General features: G+C 39.7%; 1 pseudogene across 1 annotated transcript; it reads left to right on the top strand.

Moving 5' to 3' along the window:
• Positions 1 to 348: 348 nt before the first annotated feature.
• On the top strand, positions 349 to 4,385 carry LOC309631390 (cationic amino acid transporter 3 pseudogene; annotated as a pseudogene). Its single transcript has one exon. The product of its transcript is annotated as a cationic amino acid transporter 3 pseudogene (transcript).
• The last annotated feature ends 1,648 nt before the right edge of the window (positions 4,386 to 6,033 follow it).

Below are 6,033 nucleotides of genomic sequence, written 5' to 3'. Positions count from 1 at the left end.
CCAAAGTACTAACTTCTTTGAGCCTCAATTTCTTCATATATAAAATACGGATAATATATATATACATTGCTGACTTGTAAGAATTTTTTTAAATTTAGCAATTTCATCAATTCTATTTTTTCTCATTTTAATATCTCTCCATAGAATATTGAGAAAATGGTGGTTAAGAGAGGCTTTAAATTATTTGTTTCTCTTCTTTTAGCATTATTTTATTATTTGGGTGATCAAAAGAACTGGAACTAGGATGAAGTGAGTGAGACATTTACCTTAGGTCCAAACTATAGGGAGGTGTCAAAAAACTCAGTAATCAATATAAATTCAATATTTTTTAAAAATCAGTGCAAAAAAATCCATAATGAACAAAATATCAAAAAATTTTTTTAACGATGGGATCAGTACTACTGATTTTTCCTTTGCCTTAGGCTCCCATATGACTCACATTGGAACTGGTGATCAAAACTTGATGGAAGAATTTGGAAGATTATTTTTTATAACTATTCATAACATTTAAATTATTCTCTTTATATTCAGTTGTTTTTACAGATGCCATATTTCAATACCTCCAGTATTAATTTTTCTAGCATCAAACCTTAACCCTCGGGCTTCCCTGGTGGCGCAGTGGTTGAGAATCTGCCTGCTAATGCAGGGGACATGGGTTCGAGCCCTGGTCTGGGAAGATCCCACATGCCGCGGAGCAACTAGGCCCGTGAGCCACAACTACTGAGCCTGCGCGTCTGGAGCTTGTGCTCCGCAACAAGAAAGGCCGCGACAGTTAGAGGCCCGCGCACCGCGATGAAGAGTGGCCCCCGCTCGCCACAACTAGAGAAAGTTCTCGCACAGAAACGAAGACCCAACACAGCCAAAAATAAATAATAAATAAATAGCGCGTTCCCTAAAAAAAAAAAAAAAAAAAAACTTAACCCTCCACAATAGATGATTATGCGCAAATTAGCTTTGTTTTACCTTAGAAATATTGTTTGCTCTATTGAAAAGTAGGTTACTGTTTTGGAAATCAATTTCTATTACAGACAACCTCACTCTAGAATGATCTATTCCATTTTTTCCTACACTGAAGCTATTTAAATTTCACTCTCAATCTTTTGCAAAATGACTCATTTCAGAGTACTTCAGAGATCTTACGCTTCCTTTAGGAATTCTACCTATATACCAGTAAGTTGTTCTTATTTTCCATCTAAATTATTTAGCCAAATTTATTTATGACTATTTCTCTGAGGTGATGGAGTAAAACACTTCAGATAGTCTACTTGAGATATGCTCTGTAATGTGTACTCTCATACACTGTTGGTGAAAGTATAAATCGGTACTTGCTTAAGATCAATTCTAACATAACCACCAAATTTGAAATATGCATGGCACATATTACTTTTATAATTAAAATAATAATTTTTTAAGTGTAGTTTTTTCCCGTTCTATCCTTCTAGGTGAAAGAGTACAGGATCCCTGGCTTCAAGGACCTTATACTTTAAAGGTGAAGGAGAAAAGAATAACTTGTGGTCTTTACATAGGGTGATATTTTAAAATTGTTTTGAGGTGTGTTTTCATATTATAAATGTTAATTATAACCCATAATTATAGCCCACATAGAAAGTATAAGGAGAGTCTAAAAAATTTTGAAATTGCCTTAATTCTACACTTCGAAATTAAAGATAATTTTGTGTTAAATGTAAATAAATCCTCAAACTCAGAACAAATGAATTATTATACTAGTCACATATTTCTCTTTTTTAATTATTTTGTTTATTTTTTGAATGGGTAACATGCATATGATACAAAATTCAAAAGTTACAAAAGGGCATACAGTGAAAATTGTCTCTCTCCCGCCCTGTTCTCAGGACTCATAGTTCCTCTCCTTAGAGGCAACCACTGTTGCCAGTTCTTGGTTAGCTTCTCAGATGTCTTTTGTGAATATAAGGATATATTCTGCTCGCTCTCTCTCTTTTTTTTTTTTTTTTGCACAAAGATTATTTCATTCTATACACTATTATGCATATATGTTAAGAATGACAGTCTTTTTAATGGCTGTGTTATATTCAATTGAAAGGATGTAGCATTCTTCATCATCATTATTTAGGTTGCTTCTGATCTTTTAACAATTACAAGCAATGCAAAAAAGCCTGTAACCTTTTACATGGGCCATTTCTTTGTATATCAATATACATCTGTAAGAAAGAATTTCTAGAAGCAACAGCTTTGAAGCCTGAGCAACCGAACTCGGCAGCCACAACCCAACTCGGCTGAACTCAGCTTCGCCGAACCCTATCCGAGACGTTCTGCGCCCTGGGCTTGCAACAGCTTCCTGATCCTTCCTAGCATCCTCTTCAATTCCAGCTAGAATGCTGTGGCAGGCGCTTTGCAGATTTGGTCAAAAGCTGGCATGCAGACGTACACTGGAGACAGGCAAGGCTGAGACTCGCCTTGCCAGATGCCTGACCACTCTGGACTTAGTGGCCCTAGGTGTGGGTGGCCAAAGATAAAGCAGGACCATCCATTGTGATCTGCTTTCTAGCGGCTGCCCTATCTTCTATGTTGGCTGGGCTGTGCTATGCGGAGTTTGATGCTCGGGTTCCCCATTCTGGTTCTGCATATCTCTACAGCCACGTCACTGTGGGTGAACTCTGGGCTGGAAACTCATCCTCTCCTATGTCATCGGTACAGCCAGTGTGGCCTGGGCCTGGAGCTCAGCTTTTGACAACCTGATTGGGAACCACATCTCTCAGACCCTGCAGGGGAGCATCTCACTGCACATTCCCCATGTCCTCGCAGAATATCCAGACTTTTTTGCTATGGGCCTTGTGTTGTTGCTCAGTGGATTGCTGGCTCTGGGTGCTAGTAAGTCGGTCCGGGTTACCAAAGTGTTCACAGTGGTGAATCTTTTGGTTCTCGGTTTTGTCATCATCTCTGGCTTCATTACGGGAGATCTGCACAACTGGAAGCTCACAGAAGAGGACTACAAACTGGCCATGGCTGGACTCAATGACACCTATAGCTTGGGCCCTCTGGGCTCTGGAGGGTTTGTGCTTTTCAGCTTTGAGGGGATTCTCCTTGGAGCAGCGACCTGTTTCTATGCATTTGTTGGTTTCAACTGTATTGCTACCACTGGGGAAGAGGCCCAGAATTCCCAGCGTTCCATCCCCACAGGCATTGTGATTTCACTCTTCGTCTGCTTTTTGGCCTATTTTGGTGTCTCTTTGGCACTCACGCTCATAATGCCTTACTATCAGCTTCAACCCGAGAGCCCCTTGCCTGAGGCCTTTCTTTGTACTGGATGGGCCCCTGCCCTCTATGTTGTAGCCGTCGGATCCCTCTGTGCTCTGTCTACCAGCCTCTGGGCTCTATGTTCTCCATGCCTCGGGTGATCTACGCGATGGCAGAGGATGGCCTCCTATTTCGTGTCCTTGCCGGGAACCACACCGGCACACACACCCTCATCGTGGCCACTGTGGTCTCTGGCATTATCGCAGGATTCATGACATTCCTCTTTGAACTTACTGATCTGGTGGACCTCATGTCAATTGGGACCCTGCTTGCTTACTCCCTGGTGGCTATTTGTGTTCTCATCCTCAGGTATCAGCCTGACCAGGAGATGAGGAATGAGGAGGGTGAAGTGGAGTTGCAGGAGGAGAAGGTCCATGAAGCAGAGAAGCTGACCCTACAGGGACTATTTTGTCCACTCAACTCCATCCCCACTCCACTCTCTGGCCAAGTTGTCTACGTTTGTTCCTCACTGCTTGCTCTACTGCTGGGTGTCCTTTGCCTGCTGCTGGCTCAGTGGTCCGTTCCACCGCTTTCTGGAGACCCAGGGTGGATTGCAGCGTTTGTGCTGCTCCTCATGCTCATTTCTAGGATCACTGAAGTCATCTGGAGACAGCCACCGAGCTCCACTCCACTTCACTTTAAGGTACCTGCTTTGCCTCTCCTCCCACTAATGAGCATCTTTGTGAATATTTACCTTATGATGCAGATGACAGCTGGCACCTGGGCCCGATTTGGGGTCTGGATGCTGATTGGGTTTGCTATCTACTTTGGCTATGGGATGCAGCACAGCCTGGAAGAGGTTAAGAGTGACCAACCCCCACTCAAGTCTAGGGCCAAAAACTATAGACCTGGATTTCAGCAGTGCCTGTACACATTTGATCTGACATAATCACACCTGAGTGCTCTCTGGTCTCCCCACACAATAATGGAGAGTACTCCTGACCACACGGAGAGCTAGGCTTCCCATGGGACGTTGGTGGGGGAACACAGATAGAGCTCTGTAGTTATTGTGGAGTGAAGAATGTGTCTTTGCTGTTTCTTATCTATTTTTTTTCACTTGTCTACTTTTTAATTGTGTCTGTAGCTGCTTATTGGCCTTTAAAAAATTATTATTAAAAGAAACTAGAAATAAAAAAAAAGAATTTCTGGAAGTAGAATTGCTGGGCTAAAGGATCTATACAACTATAGTTTCAATAGATATTGCCAAATTATCCTCCACAGAGGTTGTACTAAGTTACATTCCCACCAGAAATGCCTTTTTCCCCACCCTGGACAGCACAGTGTATGATCACATTTAAAAAATTGTTGACAGTATGATAGTTTTAAAAAATGGTATCTCACAACATTGTAAATCAACTATACTTCAATTTTTTAAAATGGTATCTCATCATAGTTTTGTATTTTTTCTAATTATTAGGGAGGTGGATCATCACTTCATGTGTTTAAGAGCAACATTTACTTTCAAGGCTCATTATGGAAAGAGTAGTCAATATTTCCTTCCAGATTTGACTAGATTCTTTTCCTTTCAATGAAAAAAAAAAAAAAAACCCTCCTACTGAGTTGTAGCTTTATAACAGCTACCATTAAAATAAATAGATAGGGGCTTCCCTGGTGGCACAGTGGTTGAGAATCTGCCTGCTAATGCAGGGGACACGGGTTCGAGCCCTGGTCTGGGAAGATCCCACATGCCACAGAGCAACTAGGCCCATGAGCCACAACTACTGAGCTTGCGCGTCTGGAGCCTGTGCTCCGCAACAAGAGAGGCCACGATGGTGAGAGGCCCGCGCACCGCGATGAAGAGTGGCCCCCGCTTGCCACAACTAGAGAAAGCCCTCGCACAGAAAACGAAGACCCAACACAGCCAAAAATAAATAAATAAATAATAAATAAAACAATTATTTAAAAAAAAATAGATAAATAAATAAAAACATTACAACACTTTAGGATATAAAAGCAGAGTTTTTCCACCTTTTCTGGAAGAATTCAAAAGTTTATCTTTGGATTGTAACAAAGATGTGAAATTTCACTGAGATTATCTATTAGTAAAGTTGGAAATCCCCACAGTATATAAATGCTCAATTTGAATTGCTTTTCACAATTCCATGCCAAAATGCAAAAAAAAAAAAAAAAAAAAAAAAAAACCAATAAAAAATGTTTTCCTTCAAAACAATAGCTGTGATATTATTCAGTAATAAAAAGTAAACTTCTAAGACTTAGAAAATCCCTCTTCTAATGAAAGCTTGTCTTTAGGGACCTTCTAAAATGATTATTGATGAGTAACATAAGTATAGTATAAATTTTAATGCGGTATCCATAAATAACATTCTTACATTGTTGCTAGAGTAGTAACACCAATGTAAATAAATATTGTAAATGAATGTCAATAGTAATGTTTCCCTCTGTTCTATGTCATTTCACTGTTGGCATTAAACCATTCTCTTTCTTTTTTTAATTTTTAAAAATTTTTATCGGAGTATAGTTGATTTACAATGTTGTGTTAGTTTCTGCTGTATAGCAAAGTGAACCAGTTATATGCATATACATATATCCACTCTTTTTTAGATTCTTTTCCCATATAGGTCATTACAGAGTATTGAGTAGAGTTCCCTGGGCTATACAGTAGGTCCTTATTAGTTATCTAGTTTATATATAGTAGTATACCATTATCTTTTAATCATTGTTATAGAAGTTAGTCTTACTAAATAAAATCTAGCACTTGAAATGTATCAAACATCTTAGAACTTTTCTAGTTAGTTT

The sequence above is a fragment of the Balaenoptera borealis genome (genome assembly GCF_965194805.1).
Source record: "Balaenoptera borealis genome assembly, chromosome: 6".
Lineage (NCBI taxonomy): Eukaryota > Metazoa > Chordata > Mammalia > Artiodactyla > Balaenopteridae > Balaenoptera > Balaenoptera borealis.
This window is presented reverse-complemented; position numbering and strand designations above follow the sequence as displayed.